This window comes from Ambystoma mexicanum, chromosome 1p (genome assembly GCF_040938575.1).
Source record: "Ambystoma mexicanum isolate Mex_15411 chromosome 1p, UKY_AmexF1_1, whole genome shotgun sequence".
NCBI lineage: Eukaryota > Metazoa > Chordata > Amphibia > Caudata > Ambystomatidae > Ambystoma > Ambystoma mexicanum.
In genome coordinates this window covers 1,063,138,186-1,063,161,512 of record NC_090921.1, presented here as the reverse complement: position 1 = coordinate 1,063,161,512, position 23,327 = coordinate 1,063,138,186, and positions in this window count along the sequence as shown.

Sequence of the window (23,327 nt, the reverse complement as noted above, 5' to 3'; positions counted from 1 at the left end):
ATGTATAGCAGAGTCCTCAGTTGTAGACATTTGTCCTAGGGATTGATAGACCACTCACAACTCCCTTGAGCCCTATCATGCTGCAACTCATAAAATACAATAGAATGCCACGAAAAAGTTGGTCCAGCTGTCAGATTGCCACTCACAAAGCAATCTTCCCTATGCTTTAAACTAGTCATTTCTGCTTATCACCGAACGGAAGGGCGTTTATCCACCGCTGTGATTCAAAGCCATAACAATGGCAGTAGGCGCTTTACAAATACCAAATAACATAACATAACTGAACTGCTGATACTCTTCACAAAGAAGAACAATGTGCAGCTCATTCCACCAGCCAAGGTTCCTCCATTAACTTTGAATGGGTTTAAAACTGATGGATTATATGAGCCACACTAGACAAGGTCTTCCAACAGGAGCGATAATCTGCCCTGAACTTGTGTTATGCAAGTGCCCCCAGGGTTGCCTGCCATGATGCAAATGAAAAAAGGTTGAACGTTCTATGTTGCTTGTGGGATGTTTTAACCCACTAGTCCATGCCCTGCAACATTACTGTGCATTGCTTGCATCAGGAACCTCAGAATGGCTGCTGGAAAGCATTATGCACGCTGAAACCACCCAGAAGTGCGCAGGAAAAACCTGAAAAAGAGGCTGCCAATCCACTTTTGCTTATGTCAGTGGAAACACAGGAGACCACTACCAAAATCCTCCATTGGGCTACCCACAGAGTAACCTGAAACTATTTGAAAAAACAGTCCTGCATGGCAAGAGAAACACAGAGCTGTTTACAAATCCATTTTTCCCTTGGCTGTGGAAAGTGCAAAAATCATGGTCACAAACATCACAAAATATCCAGCATCCTTGGTGGGTGTTGAAAATCAATTTATTTAAAGAATTCACCTAAGCACAATGTCAGCAGAAACATATTTATCAGAAGAAAATCCACCTTTAAAGATGCTTGCTTGAAAGAAATATGTCAAAAATGAGTACAGTGCCGCTATTCGCCTGTGTCAGAAGCTGGCGATTAATTAAAACCTGTCATTTAAACTTCTACATTAAGATCTAAGTATGGAAAATAACTCCTATCAAAAGCAATAGAGGTGGACACAATGCAAAACTATATTTTAAAAAGGATGGAATTAAGAGATTTGTGGATATATTTGTAAAAATTTAAATTGTATTTTATAGAAACAACATTTTTTAACATTGTTTCAAAAAAGTTAAAGCCAGCCACACTGAGCACACAAACATTCCACGCCTTCTTCCAAACAAAAGAATCTTTGCCCCTGTGCTCTGCTGAGGATCTGACAGGCAGGTGTGAAAGGAAAAGGGGGAGCAATTCGGGTGTAGGCTGAAACCAGATGCCAAAGGCAGAGAGGCCTGGGAATGCACTTTAGCCCAGCCAAGACCGTGGAGGCAGAGACAAACCATTTTGTGTATTCAGAAAGCACAGGAAATATCTTTTGGAAAAAGACTTATAGAAAATTATGCCGAACTGGTAAAGATATGGAATTTAGAGGTTATTAAAAGGAAAATATTGCTCACAAGTAGAAACTACTCTGGAACTTGTGTGATATTCAGAGACAGAATTATCAAAATGTGGACTTTGTAGCAGTTGTGATAATGTTAAAAATATGAAACTTTACAGGAATATGCCCAGATGGTATATTCATGTATGTAAAAAAAACATTGGTATAGAACTGACACTGAATAACCGACCAAAAGTGCGAAAAACTGTCATTTGTGAATCAAAGCTCTCCAGAAGATAGGACTTTGGGCCTCATTACGACCCAGGCGGTAAGGGGTTAATGGCGCCGTAAAAGGTGGCGGCACTGTTAACCCCTTACCGCCTAATTACGAGGTCCCTTTGCGGGTCCCTACCTTAACGGCTGGTTTCACCAGCCGTTAAGGAAGGAACCCGCAAAGGGACTTTCAAGGTAATGACTGCCTTCCCCATTCCCATTGAGCCCTATAGGGGCAAAAATGGGAATGGGGAAGGGTCAATGGTGAATGGGGAATTACCGCCCCACCAACCTTGGAGAGGGGCGGTAATTCCACAATCCACCATAGCGCAATCGGTAAAATACCGGCATCAACCAAGGCGCTAATAGCACCAAGGTTAACGCATGGGTCGTAATGAGGCCCTTTGACAGATATGTGCCTTAACTAATCTGTAATATAAATCTGTAATATTACCAAGTTGGGGATATTATAAATATGCTTTCTGTGAAAAATAAGATATACTGTACAGAAACAAAGGGGAGGGTTTTCTCCCTGGACCATAAACATGACACATCATGACACACAGTTTCCTTCTCAAAATGGTATAGAACTGACACTGAAAAACCAATCAAAAGCACAAAAAACTGTCATTTCTGAACCAAAGTTCTCCAGAAGATAGGACTTTGACAGACATGTGCCTTAATTCAACTGTAATGTAAATCTGTAATATTAGAAAGTTGGGGATATTATAAATATGCTTTTTGTGAAAAATAAGATATACTGTACAGAAACAAAGGGAGGGTTTTCTCCCTAAACATGACACATCATGACACACAGTTTCCTTCTCAAATCAGGAGAGAGGGAACCCTCTGACCAATCAGTTTCCTAGAGGGTGGGCTTAGTATAATCAGCCTCCCCACCCCTTTGGGAAATACATAAATAGGGACTGTTTAGGGCACAGACACACACATTTACCCATCAACTGATCGACTGGCGAAGCGCTTGGCAGGAAGAACCCAGATCCAGACTCCAGAACCCATATCCAGACTCCACAACCCTGAAGCAAAAGGCCCAATCCAAAAAGCTGAACCCTTCTCAGCTGGCCTTTAAAATCTTGCAACCTGATTTTAACCCCTAAACTACCAAGGGGCGTAACTAATCCAATAGCCTGGCTGTGCTGTTTTGGCTGCTTCTTGCCAAGAACCCATGCTAGAACCCAGAGATCCAAACCAGTAGAGTAGAGCTGTACCCAGAACCAACCCATCAGATCCAGTCCAGGAGGATGTGCAGACCAGAGTCCCTTGCTGAGAGCAGAAGCAAGCGCCTGAGACCTGTCCGGTGGTGAGCAAATTCTAGCCAAACCCTTGACCAGACCCTGACGGGCCTATTCCATTCCAAACCCATAGTTTTGAGTATTTACCATAGAACTGTCCACAGCCATCTCTTAGTTTTAAGTAATCCTATCCAACCCATTCCAACATATCCAGAACTGCATTGTAGAATCTCTGTTGTCTATCCTGAATCCTTCTCTAATCCATATAAAACTGTGATAATTGTAGTGATAATCATCTTTGCGCTAATATATATTTGCTGGAGAAAGGCAAGAGTCTCGGTAAAATATTGAACCTTTTTGAGAAAAATCGACCTTTACTAAAACCTCTGTAACTTTTGAACCATATAGGCTAGGAATAGTTTTTTCTGTAATCATGTTTTTTTGTGCGCTGAAAAGTTAGCCGCGATTTCGCATTTGGCTCATTTTCACCACATGTAAAAACAGCTATTTCTTGCAGTTGACCTCTGAATTCAGTTTCCTATATATTAGTCTTTCAAACATCATTGCTAGTGTTTACCTGAACCTATCCAAAGCAGCTCTCACTAGTTCTGAATACAATTTAGCGAATTAAAGTAATTTTAGCATTTTTCCCATTCATTTCAATTCACATGCAAAAGTATTTGACCTGTTTTAAAATCATTCCTGTTCCCTAAGCTTGCTGGGGAATCGGGATTGAACTGCATTGTTGATTATATATTCCTGGAACCTGTGTGTCCTCATTCCATCTCTTCATATTGCATATTAGGGGGGAGTGTGTAGTAACAGGGGGAAAGAGTGATTACATTGTCTTTGATTGACTTCATATCTTTTTATTTTTGTGCTGTATTAATTTCATATCATTGCATTTCATTGAACCCACACACAGTTATTCTCTGCTACATTATTCTTCTCACACATACTCTTATTGATTAAAGAGATTGTTGATTATTGTGATATCACCCATTGCTGATCAGTGTATAAATATTAATAAGTATGATATCTAGATATTGTTTTTACTCATAAAAGTGTGATATATGTATATTGTTCAATTCATCAAATAAATATTTTATCTTTGCAAAACAAACCTACTTCTTGGTTCATTGAGCCTGGGGGATTCAAAGAGAGGGGCGTTATATTAGGGTACATCATCCAGAAATAAAAGAACTTTTGACATAAAAAATATATAAATAAGGGTTCCAATTGGGCATCCCATGCTAGGCATTGACTTAGGTGGAGTGTTGGGTTGAAACCACTTACAGAATGAGGGCTCGTAGCAGGATTTCTGGATTAGATCTACCACTTGTGCAGATTAATACAGTGTGCTAACTGACAGGATACATAAATCCTGTTGGGCTACCACGCTGTGTTACACTGTAAAAGCACCCTTCAAAAGGGAACGCTCTAAGGAAACGGTCTGTTTTGCAGAAATAAAATAAACTTCTGTAAATCAGGAAGGAAATCAATATTTCCAGAATGGCAATGGTAGACATCAATATGGCTAGAGAACACCTTTTGCATAAGTTATTTGTGAGAGGTGAATGGACAAAGCAGGATCAGGATGTGTGGTTGCAGGCAATCACACAACAGATCACTGCAACAGGATTAGATACATGAAAGACCAGGGTCCCTTACATGTGACCCTGAGCAAACTATATATGGCCCCTAAGGCCAAGGATGTGCAAAATAAGATTGCCAAGATAGCGGCATATCTATATTTATGTATGGGAGCCATAAAGGATAAATATGCTGAAGGCCAAGATCTGGTAAGTAGGCAACTGATGGCATTAGAAAAGGCCCAAACTGATCTGGACTCTTCTGAGCAGAAGCGGCAGAGGAGCCAGGAGTCAGAAAATGAAAGTAGGCAGTATATAGTTAAAATAAAAGAGGACATGGGTAGCCTGCAGCAGGAAAAGGCAGAACTGGATACCAGAATGCTGGCCTTGAAGAAGGAGTACCAATGCAGTTTGGACTCCCTACTGCAGAGCCAGAAAAAGCTGGAGCAACATATCAATTTCAAGAGGGCATGCACAGAGCAGGTAGCAACCCTGCAAATCCAACTAGATAGGGAGAAAGAGGAGAGCAACAAATTAATTCTGAAAAACCTGGACACCCAGGCAGAATTTGATGAAGAGCGCCAGAAAGCTGGTGCGCTTCAAAGACATAGTGATGACCTGGCGGCACAGAGGCAGGCTCTTACTCAGGAAAGGGACACCTTAGGCCAGGAAGTCTGTTATTTAAAAGAGAAACTGGAAGAAAATCACCTGGCCCTCCAGGGACTGGGTGACCTCCAAAAAGACCATCAAAAATTGTTAGAACACACCAGGAGGCTGGAAGAGGCTCTAGCAAGAAAGGACCAGGCCAGTCTGGACAGGACTCAGGAGGCAACCCTCCTGCAGCAAAGACTGGCCCAGTACTCAAAGACAACCCAGGAAGCACAGAGAGAAAATTACGCTCTCTGTGAGAACAATGACAGGCTCCACAGGCAGGTAGCCATGCAAGAGAGACTGATAGAGACTAGTAAGGCCTTGATTGAAGAACAGAAAGCTCAGGTTCTTGCATGGCAACAAGGAGCAGGGGCTGATAGAGATGGGAAAGGGAACCACCTGAACATAACCTCAGGAACCCTAGTACCAGAGGCCTCCATCTCTCCCAGTCCCAAGACTCTGCCACTCCTATGTCCACTGGCGCACATGAGCCCAGGGCCACGGGGATGGCAGATTTCAATCCAATCAGAAGTATGGGGCTCCTAGACCAGCACCTCCCAGGAATGGATGGGCGGGCATCTGGGTATGGGTTCCCAAGTACTGTAAGATTTAGTGGGGAACCCTGTGAGAATAGGACCACTAAGGGCATCCTAAAAACCTCTGCCCAGCTAGGACAGTGGGGGGGGGTACCCATCAAATCCTGGGAGCAAGGAGGAATCAGAAGACTCCTCTGAGCGCCCCTGGACACAGGAGACTAGAGCCCCACATTCTGCCAGCCATTCCCAGTCATTCCCAGGCTTGGAGAATCCGGGAGAACCTAGAAGACCAGGCGGGCACCTCTGGGAGCAGTGCCTCTGAGTCAGAGGAGGATTGGCCAGGGTTACACGAACCAAGAAGGCCAATAAGGCAAAAAGGGCCTTGCTTAAGGACCCCTCAAAACAAATCACGCCTTATCATAAGAACGCCAAATATTCTGTTTGGGAGCACTTAGAGCTCTTTGAGCAGATGACGGAAACTTTCCATTAGAAAGACAGCAGCAGCTGCATTCAGCATGTGAAATGGACCTTCTCACCAGAATACTCCAGCTTCTTTGCGGGGCTGGAGGACCAAAATCATTCAAGATGGTCCACATATAGGGCAGCCATCTTGAAGCATTTCTCTGTTCACAGAAATCCTCAGGAGGCTTGCAAGGCAGCCTACAACTTGCAATGTGGGGAGGATCAGGCCCCACAAGAATTTGTGCAGGAACTAAAGCGTGCCTTTGCGCAGACCACCAAAAGGGTGCGCACAGACAGCAAAGAATTTGCCAGTGAGAGATGTTCATGAGAAAAGATAACTAGACTGGGTCATTGAACAGGCCACTGATCTATGAGGTGCAAAAGCCCATAGAAAACAAGAAAAACCCTAAAAGCCCCAAAACAACCAACACCCCTGCTGCTGCTAAGGTGGCAGAGGTGAAGGTTGCCCCCATTTTGGATTTGGAGATGGGGGGTCCTAAAAACCAGCCTGCACAAAATCAGAGCAATCCCAAGCCCAGAAGGCTCTGGGCCAGTCACATACAGGGAGCCCAGGAGGTAGTCCCACAAATGGGATCCCTCACTCCCCTGACTACATAAGTCCCCACTACAAGGGGAACCGACCCATCCTGGGTAATGTGTGGACTCCTCCAGCCCAAGGGGGGATTCAACCAAACATCACCTAACTCAGGGAACTTACCTCCTCACTTCCCCCAGGAGGGCAGGAATTCCCCAAATCCTGGGCAGAACTATTTATCCAGGTATCCACAAAATGTCCAACCCCAGAACAATCCATCCTTCTTTCCCCACTTTCCTGAGCCCAGACAATCTAATCCGGAAGAGGGAAGGCCAAGGGTGGAGGGGTACCCAAATCTTCCAAACCCGGGGTGTTATCAGAGAAGGGATAGCTACCCACCGGGATCAGCCCAGGGGAGAAATGAGAACCCGTATCAACCTGAGCGAGTGTCACAGTTAGAGCGCCAGGTCCAAAATATGGCACAGGATCTGGGTCGCACGCTGAGGGCTCAGCAGAACCCTCAGATGATCATGCTGGCACAGAATGCCTCAATCTCCAGACCTGGTGCTCCAGAACAACGACGGGGGCAGCACCCTGACAACCCACTGGTTCCCAGGGAGGAGGCACAAGGGGAAGGGGGTGAAAAGCCTTGGAGGAAGCTTCCTTCCCCACTTGTAAAAAGCCCCTGCAAACCCGGGAACCGGAAACAAAATCTCCTGCCCCTAAAAGTCTGCCACCCAAGGAGCAGAGGGGGGTAGGAGAAACAAAGGACCCAAACAGACCCATTTTGAGGAGGAGGTACAAATCTTCCAATTTGAAGGAGAGGGATCCTCAGAGGATCCTGGGAAAAGGATCTTCTCCTTCAGAGATGGGGGAACTCCTCCCAAATAAAAATGGGTCCCAAAGGATGCAAATCCAGACTGGGTAGATGTGGGGACTGAGCTAGCGCCGCCCATCATCCAACCCCAGAACCAACAACATGAAAATCCCCTTGTTCAAACCCATCCTGGTGACTGCCTCCAAAAAGGGGGGGCAGCCCAGCACCAGAACCAGGGGAACCCAAAACTTCTCCCATCTCTAGTTGCTACCTTTTCCTTTCAGATTCCCAAGACTCCTCACAAATTTCTGCCCAAATCACCTCTCTATCAGTGTCCAAAACTAGAAAACTAACCCACCAGTTGTCCAAAAATGTACATTATCTCTGCCCCCTTGTGGAGAAGGAGGGAAGATACTATGCAGAGGTACAAATACAGGGGCAGTGTACAATTTTGGCACTGTTGGACACTGGATGCCAAGCTACCCTTCTGTCCAAAAAGGCCTTTGATCAGCTGAATTCAGGAAGAGGGGAGAAATACCAAATTCCTCTCACCCCTCTTCCTGGACAACTTCAGAACTTTGACCGGAAGGAAATTCCCATCGAAGGGACTGCGGATTTGGACATTAAAATTGGGCGACACAAGGTGAAGCACCCGGTCATAGTTGTGACTCCAGAGGGCACCCCTTGTGTACTAGGGAATGACCTCCTGCAAAGCTTGTCACCCCTAATAGACTGCATAAACAAGGTCCTCTGGACCCAGATTAGCAGACCAATCAAACTAAAACAGAGCGTCAACCATGTTAGCTTAAACGGCACCTGCCACATTTTTTAACAAAAATCTGACCAAGTAGAATTTCACTTCCAGAACAACCAAATTCCAGATGTGACAGTAATAGCAGTAGGACAACAGACTGGTGATGGGGGGGGTCCTCTCCATTTTTGAAAATCAACCTTCCTTCCAGTCTCACACTGGAAGGAAACACTCTGAAATTCTTAACCAATCCACAATCAGACATTCCTACTGCTATAGTCCAGAAAGATCAGAAATCAGCTCAGAGCCTGGCTGATATTCAGCAAATTGGAGAGCAGTTGTTCATCCCTGTTCAGTTAAATGAACGGAAGGACTCTGTTCTCGCCTGAGTGTGTGTGAACAATGGTAAGAGCTTCATCAGCAAAGCCATGTTCCGCCAACTCCCAAAAGATCCAGCCATTCCCACATTTAGACTGATAGACAAATGGGAAATGGATCTGGAAACACCCAATTCCAAACATCTCCTGCCAAGCAGGTGTATGCTCAAAATCTCCATAGGCAACAAGAGCATAGTCCATAATTGTTGGGTCGTGCGAGACGTCACTGATGCCTTTTACTTAGGCAGTGACATTCTCAATCGCTTTGCCATTAGTATGGACCCAACAAACTTCAAAGCTTGGTCCCGATTAGCGGATAATCCCATGGGCTTTGATGATTCAGAGAAAGCATTTAGGTCAGCTCAACTACTGCCTTATGCTGTTGAAATTCAGATTGGAGAGGAAGTCACTATCCCGGAAAGGAGCCGACAATTCTCCCTGGAAGTAAAAGTTAAAAGAGGACAGAAATTGAAAAGCCCTGATGCCTACATTCATTTCAATGCTTCTCTCCAACAGCAAGGGTTGGGGGTAAACCCAACACCTCTAGTCAACATAGAACATGACACCATTCCAATAGACGTGGATAACAGCGACTTAAAGGGTATCACTCTAGCCGCCGGCACCATTATTGGAATGGCGGTTGAAGACTGACATTTTTCCATAGATTTAGGAAATTAACTGTTGGGACCAATCCCCAAGGACTGTTTTGACGGTGATAGTGATGACAACACAACACCAGACAGAATCTTTACCCGGCATGGAGGGAACTTCCTGGTGTACACATCCTGCCCTTATGGCAAGGAAGATGTGACCTGTGACTTCAGGAGGGATGAGGTGATTTTCCAGGTCCGTGAGGACTGCCTTCCCACCTGAAGCCACCAGTCCAAATCAGCACTTTGACCAGGGACTTCTCCACCCAGCTGGAGGATACCGCTGAGATAGCGAGACCAGAAGTCTTTCCAGGCTTCAGGCAGATGGATGGTTGAAGAGAGAATCGACCTAGCTGATGCCTGTGAGACTCTGGAGAAGAAGCAAAAGTTGAAACAAGTTTTCTTGGATTTTCAAGATCTCTTTGCGGTGGACTCATATGACTGTGGTCGCACCGACATCCACTCAACAACAATTCCCACAGACCCTGGCATGACTCCAGTGTTTGTGAAGCAATATCGCTTGCCTCTCGGATCAATGGAGTCCCTAATTGAAATAATTAAGAACCATGAGTCCCATGGGATAATCCGTCCAGTCCACAGCACCTTCAATAATCCGGTGCTGGGGATATTGAAGCCAAACGGCCAGTGGAGACTCTGCACCGACCTTAGGGAGCTCAACAAACGGGTCCATACTTCCTGATGGCCTCTTCCCTACATTGTCCAAGGGCTGGCCCAGATCCAGGGGTCAAACGTATTCACTGCAATAAACCTGACAAATGTGTACTGACCTGTGCCTGTCAGTAGGGAGGACCAATACAAGCTGGCCTTCTCCTTTGGGGGTCAGCAGTAGACATGGACCCGGACTCCCTTCGGATACATCAACTCCGGCAATGAATTCAACATTTTTCTACATAAGGCCATGCCCGACCTGGGTGAAAGAGGTAATCTGGCTTATGTAGATGATGTTCTCATCAAAAGCTCAACTGTGGAGGAACACATAGCAGAGATCCGTTATGTTCTGACACAGTTGAGGGCCGCCGGAGCAAAACTTTCCTTTCAAAAGGCACAGTGGTGTAGAACCCATGTAAATTTCTTGGGGCATGAGATTACTCTTCATGGTCTCTGTCCCCAGGAAAAGAAAGTGGAAGCACTCCAGAAATTGAAAGACCCCACAACTCTGCGGGAACTAAGGAGCCTCCTTGGACTGACTAATTATAGCAGAAAGTTCACTGAGGACTACTCAGAGTTCACAAGATCCCTGATTCATCTTTTGGGGGGTTCAAGTGGTAATGGGGTCCAAACAAGCTAAGGCAGTAAGACAGCTCAAAAGAAGCCTCTCACAAGCGCCTTGCCTAGCTTACCCTGTCAAGAACAAGGAGTTCTTCTTGGAGACAGGGTTCTCTAATACATGCTTGACTGCAGTATTATACCAAAAGCATGACAAGGTCAATAAGGTAATCTCCTATGCGAGTAAAACTTTATCCTCTGTGGAAGAAAAAATTCAACCATTCTGAGAAGGCACTCCTGGCAACTAAGTGGGCATTGAAGAATTACCTCCCGTTCATCGGGGGGGAACACATCATAGTGGAGACTCCACACCAGCCTCTGCAATATCTCCAAAGTGACATAATCCGGGCCGGAAATGTGAGTAATTCCCGAATTACTTCCTGGATTCTGTCAATGCAAGGCTTTCCTGTGGAGGTCAGATATGGCAAAACAAGAAGAGTCCCCTCGAGCAAGGTCTGGCTGACTTGCATGATTGTGCCAGAGAAAACTGTCTCGAGGACGAGAGTCTAAAAATCAAGGACAACATGGAGGCATATCTCAATTCCCCACACAAGTCTTTGAAGAAAACAAGTGTGAGGAAATGCCCACTGTCTATGTGGATGGATGCTCTTGCCATGTTGACAACAACAGGGGAAAAAAACTTGTGGCCGGTGTAGGGAATGCATGGGTGAATTAGACCCCAGAATTCTCCGCTGGGTACAAGATTGGTCCCCGAAGTAGTCACGTGGCAGAGTTGATGGCTGTGCATCAAGCCATCCTCACTGCTGTCAAACATCAACTCCACAAACTGGTCATAAGCACTGATTCGGATTATGTACGGAACGGGTTCGTGGAGCACCTGGTGAACTGGAAAACCAGAGGCATGTTATGGGCTAATAATATACCCTTGAAATATGGGAAATTAATTAAAAATTTTGATGATATGGTCACCTCGAATGGGATGACCATCTATTGGAAAAAGATCAAGGGTCATTCCAAAGTAGAGGGACCAGACAAAACTGGAAATGTCTTAGCTGATCAGCTGGCCAAAACCAGAGCCATCCAAGGGGATCTAGTTGAAATCCAGGTCACGGCTATCAATAGGTCCCAGACAAATGCTCACAATGAACTCTCAAATGTACACTGGAGTAAGGAGACCCCAGATGCTGATTTGATTACAGCTCAAAGAGGGGATCCAATAATTGGTAAGTTTTATCAACACATTGAGGACTCAGAGAACTTTCCCCTGACGGATACTGATTATATAGGGAAAGAGGACCTCAGAGTGTTGATGAAATGTCCAAAAATGTTCCGAATCCAAGATGGTTTGTTGGTAAGGAGATCCCTAGCTGGCCATGATCAGTGAGTGGTCCCTACCTCATTCCGAAGCCTGATGTTAAGTCACACCCATGATGTGGCCACAGCCTGTCATAGGGGGTTTCATACAACACTTGAAATCTTAAGCGAGGTTGCATACTGGCCACACATGGGGCAGGACCTCGAACAATATTTGAAGGGGTGTCTTGTGTGTGCACAATTTCAGCCAGCATCCCTCACACACCGTGCACCTCTCCAAAAGAGGGGGATGACACTGCCATGGTCAGATTTACAAGTCAATTTCATCGGGCCCATGATTCGCTCCTCTAGGGGAAACAAGTACATGTTGACCGTGACATGCTTGTTTCATAAATGGGTGGAATGTCTCCCGGCCCCAAACTGCAAGGCAGAAACAGCAGCTGCCCTGGTGATCAACCACATCTTTTCGCCTTTTGGACTACCCCAAAGGATCGAGTCAGACCGAGGTAGCCATTTCACCAGCGAAGTAATGACAAAGATGTGGGAGATACTTGGGGTCAAAAGGAAACTACACATGGCATACAGGACAGCCTCTAGTGGTGCAGTGGAGAGATATAATAAAACAATTGTGAGCATGTTAAAAAAAAATTGTGGCAGATTCTGGGCCAAGTTGGGATATTCCATTACCTCTTGTCCTAATGACCATCAGATCTACCCCTTCTTCTGCAACTAAAATGTCACCATTTGAGCTGATGACTCGACGCAGGATGGTGCTTCCCCAGCATCTGCTCTGCAGAACCCAAGAGCAGACATTGATCAATGCCTCCACAACTCATGAGTATGTGGAAAATCTTAGAAAACACCTTCAACATTATTTTGCCTATGCTCTGCGAAATCTAGAGAGATCTTCAGACTGCATGAAGACCCACTATGACTTAAAGACTACCAGAAAAGAATACAATGTAGGAGACCAGGTCTACTTATACAATTTCCAAAGGAACCAGGCCAAACAGCTCTAATTTTTGCCTAGCTGGAGGGGACCTTTTGAAATTGTAGACACAATTTCACCAGTCGCCTACAAAATCTGCATCCCCAAAGGCAGTTTGGCAGAGGGGGAAGATAAGTGGGTCCATATTAACCAACTAAAGTGTTGCCATCCTAGGCACACTCTGCAGCAACTGGAGGAGTCTTCTGGAACCCCAGAGGTGGCCACTCCAGCTCCATAAAACTCCAACTATAAAATATTCCATATATAGTCCATAACTTACAACAACAAAAAAATGTGTCCTGATTTATCAAAATGTATGTGTCCGCCCCACTACATTAATAGTGGTGGGGAAATGTCTACAAATAAGCTTTTTGCTTTGTTATCCTAGGATTAGAAACCATGGAAACTAAGACCAAGGAGGACTACCCAGTGACCGGAGGGAAGATCCAAGGGCCCGGAGTATCGCTCCATACTCACATCAGGACTGGGCGAGGAGAACCGATCGATCCACCCCTGATGGAGAAAAAGATGATGAACTTTGCCATTTGTGGAGCAAAAGAGATGAGACTGACATCCCAGTCTTGCGAATTCCCATTGATGGACGATCCATGCCAAATCGCAAGAGGGGGGCCTTGTGGGATGTTTTAACCCAGTAGTCCATGCCCTGCAACATTACTGTGCACTGCTTGCATCAGAAACCTCAGAATGGCCGCTGGAAAGCATTATGCGTGCCAAAATCACCCAGAAGTGCACAGGAAAAACCTGAAAATGAGGCCACCAATCCACTTTTGCCTATGTCAGTGGTAACAAAGGAGACCACTGCCAAAATCCACCATTGGGCTGCCCACAGAGTAACCTGAAACTATTTGAAAAAGCAGTCCTGCATGTCAAGAGAAACACAGAGCTGTTTACAAATCTGTTTTTGCTTGGCTGTGAAAAGTGCAAAAAATATGGTTCTCAAACATCACAAAAGATCCAGCATCCTTGGTGGGTGTTCAACACCAATTTATTTAAAGAATTCACCTAAGCACAATGTCATCAGAAACATATTTATCAGAAGAAAATCCACCTTTAAAGATGCTTGCTTGAAAGAAATATGTCAAAAATGGGTGCAGTACCGCTACTCGCCTGTGTCAGAAGCTGGCGATTAATTAAAACCTGTCATTTAAACTTTACATTAAGATCTAAGTATAGAAAATAACTCCTATCAAAAGCAATAGAGGTGGATACAACGCAAAACTATATTTTAAAAAGGCAGGAATTAAGAGATTTGTGGATGTATTTGCAAAAATGTGAATTGTATTTTAGAGAATGACCATTTTTAAACATTGTTTCAAAAAATTTAAATCCAGCCACACTGAGCTCAAAGCCATTCCACACCTTCTCCCAAACAAAATAATCTTTTCACCTGTGCTCTGCTGAGGATCTGACAGGCAGGTGTGAAAGGAAAGGGAGGAGCACTTTGGCCTGTTGCTCTGAGTGGAGCAAAAGGACTCCCTTGAATTGAAAGGAAATGCTAATTGGGGTGTAGGCTGAAACCAGATGCCAAAGGCAGAGAGGCCTGGGAATGCTCTCTAGCCCAGCCAAGACCGTGGAGGCAGAGACAAACCATTTTGTGCATTCAGAAAGCACAGGAAATATCTTTTGGAAAAAGACTTATAGAAAATTATGCCGAACTGGTAAAAATATGGAATTTAGAGGTTATTAAAATGAAAATATTGCTCACAAGTGGAAACTACTCTGGAACTTGTGCGACATTCAGAGACAGAATTATCAAAATGTGGACTTTGTAGCAGTTCTGATAATGTTACAAATATGAAACTTTACAGGAATATGCCCAGATGGTATATGCATGTATGTAAAAAAATGGTATAGAACTGACACTGAATAACCAACTAAAAGCACAAAAAACTGTCATTTCTGAACCGAAGTTCTCCAGAAGATAGGACTTTCACAGACATGTGCCTTAATTCATCTGTAATGTAAATCTGTAATATTAGAAAGTTGGGGATATTATAAATATGCTTTTTGTGAAAAATAAGATATACTGTACAGAAACAAAGGGAGGGTTTTCTCCCTAAACATGACACATCATGACACACAGTTTCCTTCTCAAATCAGGAGAGAGGGAACCCTCTGACCAATCAGCTTCCTAGAGGGTGGGTTTAGTATAATCAGCCTCCCCACCCCTTTGGGAAATACCTAAATAGGGACTGTTAAGGGCACAGACACACACACACATTCACCCATGAACTGATCGACTGGCAAAGCGCTTTGCAGGAAGAACCCAGATCCAGACTCCAGAACCCATATCCAGACTCCAGAACCCTGAAGCAAAAGGCCCAATCCAAAAAGCTGAACCCTTCTCAGCTGGCCTTTAAAATCTTGCAATCTGATTTTAACCCCTAAACTTCCAAGGGGCGTAACTAATACAACAGCCTGGCTGTTTTGGCTGCTTCTTGCCAAGGACCCTTGCTATAACCCAGAGATCCAAACCAGTAGAGCAGAGCTGTACCCAGAACCAACCCATCAGATCCAGTCCAGGAGGCCGTGCAGACCAGCGTGCCATGCTGAGAGCAGGACCAAGCGCCTGAGACTGGTACGGTGGTGAGCGAATTCCAGCCAAACCCTTGATCAGATCCTGACGGGCCTATTCCATTCCAACCCATAGTTGTGGGTATTTAGCATAGAACTGTCCATAGACATCTCTTAGTTTTAAGTAATCCTATCCAACCCATTCCAATATATCCAGAACTGCATTGTAGAATCTCTGTTGTCTATCCTGAATCCTTCTCTAATCCATATAATCATGTGATAGTTGTAGTGATAATCATCTTTGCGCTAATATATATTTGCTGGAGAAAGGCAAGCATCTCGGCAGATAGAAACCATCCGGGGGCGCCCCTGGATAGGTGGCTGTGCTGTGGTGTAGTTTGCAGCTCCATAGACTCCCTAGTGTTAAGAAATCTTTGTTGGTAAATCTTCAAAAGCGCAATCCAATTTATAAAATCTTGAACCTTTTTGAGAAAAATCGACCTTTACTAAAACATCTGTAACCTTTGAACCGTATAGGCTAGGAACGAAATGTAAATGTCAAATTGAAGCTAACATCCTCAGCTTTCAAACCCCTCTGTATTTGTGTTTTTTTGTGTGCTGAAAAGTTAGCCACGATTTTGCATTTGGCTCATTTTCACCACATGTAAAAACAGCTATTTCTTGCAGTTGACCTCTGATTTCAGTTTCCTATCTATTAGTCTTTCAAACATCATTGCTATTGTTTACCTAAACCTATCCAAAGAAGCTCTCATTAGTTCTGAATCCAATTTAGCGAATTAAAGTCATTTTAGAATGTTTCTCATTGATTTTAAATCACATCCAAAAGTATTTGACCTGTTTTAAAATCATTCCTGTTCCCTAAGCTTGCTGGGGGAATCGAGATTGAACTGCATTGTTGATTATATATTCCTGAAACCTGTGTGTCCTCATTCCATCTCTTCATATTGCATATTAGGGGGGATTGTGTAGTAACAGGGGAAAAAGTGATTACATTGGGCCTCATTACGACCCAGGCGGTAAGGGGTTAACGGCAGCGTTAACAGCGCCGACCCTTACCGCCTGAGTACGAGGTCCCTTAGCGCCATGGCGCTTTTAACACCTGCTTTTAGCAGGTGTTAAAATCCATGGCGCTAAGGGACCATGGAGTTAATTACGCCACCGTAATTTACGGTGGCGTAATTATTATTATTTTTTTTTATTTTTTTTATTTTTTTAATTCTTTATTTTAATTTTAGTACTTAGAACAAAACTGAACAATAAATCACGAAATATCACAACAGAGCATAAAGGATATATACATGTAGGAATAGAAAAAGGAAAGAAATAAGCAATGAACTAGTACCTACTCAAAAAAGCTCCCCAGACCTTTGTATGTAGACTCAATTTCCCCATTTTCCTGTATATAAATTTCTCAATATTCGCTAAGCAGTTCATTTCTGTAATCCAATCCTCCAATATTGGTGAGACACACGATTTCCAGCTCCTCAAAATCATTTTTTTGCAAATAGAAGCACCTCTGAACAAAAATTTCTTTTCCGACAGTGAAAGGTCGTCCAGTAAATCATCACAGCCCAGCACCATAGTCTTAAAATCCAAGTCAACATTTTGGTTCAGAACCCCGAGACTGATAGTAGTCCTACCATTGCTGGTAGCAGTATTACTACTGTTGGTAATAGTACCATTACCACTACTACTGTTGGTGAGGCAAGATTAATAGATAAGTGAACCTTTTGAAGTAAAGTAAAGTAAATGCAAACTTTAACTTTGTCCCTTTGTGGCCATAATGACTCTGCAGACTGTACTTCGCCCCCCCCTGCCGTGATGCCATTTCCTCTTTGAGGGTGCGAAATCAGCTCCCAGATTGGAGGACAACATTAAGGAGAAAGATGCTTATCACATTGTTAAAAGTAAAATGGACAGGGGATTTTGGTAAAACATTAAGAGTTATGAACAACATATTTTATTTTGTGAAAACGGTATGTGCCCTTTAACTGTACAGTAACACGTGGTTGCCTTTCGATAGCCCCATTAGCATATGTGATATGACCTTTACTGTAACTTGATCCCATCTGTTCTTATTTCATAGTTCTTATTTAGTTCTTCACATAGTTATATCTAATTCAGAGATCCACTTTTTCAATACTTTACACCAGTTGCATAAGGAAAGGGTCTATGCCCCCATCCTTGGGTTCTGCATACGTCCCAATGTGCTCTCAGTTTTGCTAATAGTGTGCCCACTCCCATCCTTTCTGAACATTGCCTCTGTACATTCATGTTTACTGAGTTATAGTTCATCCTTTTACCCTTGTCCATCTTCCCTCTTTTGGCCCCACTCTTGCTAATTCTCTCCGAAAAATATTCCAATAAACGTATTGAATTTGTAAGAGAATTTTAAAAAAAAACCCGTAATTAACGCCTTCCCCACTCCCATTATACCCTATGGGGCAAAAATGGGAATGGGGAAGGGTAAATGGGGATTGGGGACTTACCGCCCCGCCAAGGTCGGAATGGGGCGGTAAGTCCGCCAACCACCATGGCGTAAACGTAGTTTACGCCATGGTGGTAAAGTCACGGCCCAGGCGGTAACTTACCGCCTGGGTCGTAATGAGGCCCATTGTCTTTGATAGACTTCATATCAAGGTTTATTTCTGTGCTGCATTAATTTATATCATTGCAATTCATTGAACCCACACACAGTTATTCTCTGCTACATTATTCCTCTCACCCATACTCCTATTGATTAAATAGATTTTTGATTATTGTGATATCACCCATTGCTGATCAGTGTATAAATATTAATAAGTGTGATATCTAGATATTGTTCATATTCATAAAAGTGTGATATATATATATATATATATATTGTTCATTTCATCAAATAAATATTTTAACTTTGCAAAACAAACCTATTTCTTGGTTCAGTGAGACCGGGGGGATTCAAAGAGAGGGGCGTTATGTATGGGTACATCATCCAGAAATAAAATAACTTTTGATCCCATGCTAGGCATTGACTTAGGTGGAGTGATGGGTTGAAACCACTTACAGTCTCTGAAGGAGAGTGTTTACAAAACGGACTTCCAGCTCGCCAAGAGGGAGAATGATGTTTACTCATAATAATAGCTGGAAAAATGTCTTGTTGATGATAAAGGGCAATTTGGTTGACAGACCATTTGATCATTGATCGTATTATTGTGTTCCACTGATATTTTGAATGAACATTAAAATATCCCCATAGCAGTGTTATAGTGCAGACAATGTGATAATATGCAATTACGTACGGGAATATTGGGTCATCTAAAAGTTTGTCTAGGCCTTCAAAGAAAGCTAGGCTGATTGTTTATGTTAATTAGAGAAGGAAATTTCGGTTTTAAAATGGTATTTTATTGGTTCTTTATGGTAATAGGCCCATAATACAATGGTTAACTCTCTTATTTGTATGGTTTGTCAAAACATAACCAAATACATGTCGATGAAATATAGCTTTTCTGCACAAAATTGCAATGGAAACGAAGAACAAATGTCTTCCAATAACTCCCTGCAAATAATTTTAGACAACGTCCTGATAGCTTTTGATTTCAGGTCGTCCATCCTGAATTTATGCAGGTATTCTTCCGTTGGTTATAACAGCGGATTTGCCTTTCTGGCGGCCAGTTTGGAAAATGGCCACTATAGTTGTTCTTTACCAAATATGCAGTGACTCGCTATCTGAATCTGTTCAACGTCATCAAGGTATAGTTGTGCCAAATTTGGTGTTTTTATCACCAAATGCCCAATAAGATTGCCATGATGCCCCACCATAACCATAAAAATGCAAAGACAGCAATTTGTGCCAAATAAACAGCCAGACTAAAATGAGAAAATAAGGAGCAGGAAAAACTAAAACTAATACAGGGACACATAAATACCTCTAATCCCTTTCAAAGTTCACCAAAAACTCCTAGAAAGCACACGTTGTGGCTCTGCACTGCACATTCCTGAATTTAAAGCATGACGAAATCCACAAAGGGAAAGTGAAAGTGAGCAGGGCCTTTCATAAAGACCCCCGAAGCTCACAGAGCCTGCCAAATCTCACAGAGTGATTTCTCTGTTCTGAGTGAAACACCCTCACCCTGTACCTTGCCCATTGGGCTGCGGCCAAGACCAACATAATTAACCATGGCAAAGATCAAATGTTATGCTTCGTAGGCAGAATAATCTCTGGAATATTTGTTTATGATAAACAGAGGACATACAGTACATTATATCATGTGAGAGTGATGTGGCACTCCCCCAATGGTCAATTCTCAGGCTACTATTCCCTGCCCACGTCCTCCATAGGCCGTGCCTCCCACCATCTGAGCTAGGCTCAGTGATGGATTACAGTTTGATCCGGCTGCTAACATCGTCAGCAGGGGGGCGCCCAAGGCACTTGAAGACCGCAGCTTCTGATGCATAGGTCCTCCTTTCCTCCCAAGGCCACACCTCCCAATAGTTGAGCCGTGTAGGCCCAGTGAAGAATCACATGACTACACCATTTGGGGGAGTGGGCTCCCTGCCTGAGGACAGTTTGATCAAGCTGCTAACAACAGCAACAATTGAGTTTTTTATTTTTGGTTTTTTAAATTGACATAATAGCTTTACAAATTGTGCTCTGAGGCCCTACCGGGAGTTATGGACCCTAAGACTTTGTTAAATGCTCTCGCTGCACTTGGGCCTTTAACTTGGTCTTCAGGGTCTGTAACTCCCAGTATGGCCCTCAGTTAGATCCAGACAGCTTACATAAAAATGTAACCAAGCAGGTAACTGACTGTGTCAATTAGTTCTGCAGTTCTGAAGGAGTCCTTGCTCTAATTTGAAGTATAATTCTCTGTTTTGCATGATTGTTTTGATGACAGTTATGTTTCTCAAGAGAGATCATTTAAGTGAATTATTTTGTTCATTCCAGAATGAAACTGCAACATATCAATGAAAATACATATCTATCAGAGAGATAATGCACACCAAAAACATGATGACATTTACTTTCCTGGGATTTTATTCGAAGGTTTACTCATTGGAAGTTTATTTCTTCTAAAGCCTGATGTAAAAGGCGAATTCTAACTTCATAAAATGGCATGCATTTATCAGAGAATACTTCTGGATCGATGCTTAATGACTTCCCCTGTGTATTTTGCTCAGAGAGGGTTAATTAACTAATTGTCTTTTGACCTAAGAAATGTTCAAATCAGCGGAGTGATCCCTCGGGAAGAACAACCAATCACACAAGTTCCCCACCACAGCTATATTCCCCGGGAAGTGGCTATCTGGCATATATTGGAGAGGGTAGAGAGCAGGCTCACAGCGCGCGTCAAGAGTAAAGCAGGATCCAAGGAAGTCAGAACGTGGAGAAAGGTGCGCAGGTTGCAGCTGTGCTTCTCAGAGGCAACTTCTTTGAAGGCAATTTAGAAAATACACCGTGAAGATATGTTGATATGGGCTTTAAGTTGAGTTTCCTTCTTTTTCATATCCTACAAATGTTTTACGTAGAATCGTCAAAGAAGACACTGGGCCTCATTATAATTATTGCGGAATGGGTTAACGGGCGCCGCTAATGGTGGCGGCCCTGTTAAACCCATTCTGCAATATTACGAGGTTCCCTCGCGGGACCCGATGTGGACGTCTGGTTTTACCAGATGTCCAGAGCGGGTCCCGAGAGGGGACCAGGGAGCTAATCGTAATTGGCCCGTTGTTAGCTCCCGCACCCATTCCCATGGGGGCTCAATAAGAATGGTGAAGGTCCAGGCCCTGGGTTCCCTGAAGGTGGAATTACCGGGCCCTCCAAACTCAGAATGGACAGGTAATTCCCCATTTAGGGAACCCGGACCGGGACACGCTTTAGGATGCAGCCATGCCCTTATTAAGGGCATGGCTACCGCCAAAGTCGTAATGAGGCCCACTGTGTTTGTCAAATTTTAGATCTTTTGTGCGTTAGGCTGAAACGGTACAATATGGCGCTATACATCTTTTTTGTCAGGTGCACTACCACATCTAATTTGCGCCAAAACGTTTGTAAGAATTTGGCTCTGTGTGCTGCAACCCTTATCCAATATCAAGTGCATATAAGGCCTGATTCCCAGACGCCTTTAATAAAAGGCACAATCCCATTGAAAAATGCTCTGTGAATCAGGTCCATTATGTTTTCATCACATTTTGTTTCTGTACTGTCTTCCACAACATACGCCGATTTAAGATCTGCAACATCTCACTAACAGTTGTGGCATACGACTGTCCAGAAAACCTCACGATTAACTTACACAGGACATCACCAGGGGTAGTCAAAGCTCAAACAGTTGGCCCCCATTAGTGAGCCTGAGGCATGCTGTGATAACAGTGGACCTTTACAATTCGAACATGGTAAGCATACTTTGTTGCACATTGAATGCAAGCTGATAAGACATTATCAAGCATGAGGCACACATATGCTGTATCAATCAGATGATATGCAGCCGCTCTACAGCCCTGCCACTATATAGAAGCTGCAAAACACAAATACTTACCTCAGGCTTAATAGTTCAACATGCTTACTAGTGCACAGTGTTATTATTAATCTTTTTTGGGACATTGAAACTTCTTCACGTAATTACAAGGTTGGGAGTACCAGGGAGACACAGAAAAACACTCTATATGAACAAGCTGCAGGATGCATTGCAGCAATGGAATTTTAAGCATGCATATACATATCTTTAGACTCTTACGAGAGGTGAATATAAAACAAAATATTCTTTCAAGTCATGTGTTTTTCAATCTTTCATATCAAGGTGTTTGCTCAAATACAATTCATACGTTTTCGAGTTTAGTGGGTCCAGCTTTACAACTTATCAAATCTATTTTTGTGAACCTATTACCTGCAACAGCTTTGTGCGAGTATTTGGTGCCTTTTTTCAAACGTTATTCCCAGTACTGCTATAATTGTGAATGATTTTCAGTGCATGCCATTATGTGCCTGTATGGGGGACAGATGTGTGCGTGCCATCCCAGGACTGCATTGCATGCATAATCTTCTTTCACGAAGTTTAATCTGAAGATTTGCTCTTTCTTTCTTTAACTATGAAAAGGAAATGTCCAGCATGTTAATCATTTGAATCTGTGACCACCATGTGATGAGGGAGTCTCTGGCACTTCGAAAGCTAATGCATTCTACCATCTCAGCAGAACATTTTCAGGTAGTTCAATGAAAGGGAACACAACCTTCCTGTGACAGAGTAATGGAGAGAAGAGCAGTTCTAACACACGTCTCAACAACATAATGCCATGTCTTTCATAAAGGCCAAAGGAAAGAGAACAGCTCTAGACCACATGGGCACATGGGGCCAGGTGTGCTAGTCACCCCGATGAAGTATAGGTCTAAACTTCATTCTATGGGAAGAAGGACTTCCTGGAGGTCAGCTTTGGCTTTCCCATCTTATTGCTGTGGTTTCCTATCACCAGTGGTTGCTAATGGAAACACAAGAGAAGCCTCACAGCATTATCATACTTAATGAGCCTTCAGCCCATATTCCTCCAGCACTGAAGACCTGTAATCAATTGATGCTCGTATTTGCAACTTTAATGGTCCTCAACTTATCGACTTCGGTTGGATGAGCGGCTCTATTTGGATTCAAATCTGTGTCCCTCTGGCTAAAGAGCTATATCTAGGACAAGCGCTTAACTAACGGAGTTATCTTGCCAGCTTCAATGGATTCTCTGAATGCTGCATTAATCCCCAGTAACAGGGCTCTTGAGCTAGATATCATATCCTAAAGGATGTCCCTGTGTTCCGCTAAAAGGTTTATGCATGTTTACTGCCGAGGCAAACACCTGAACCTGCAAGGCCTGGAGATGTGCCCCAGGATATGGAGCA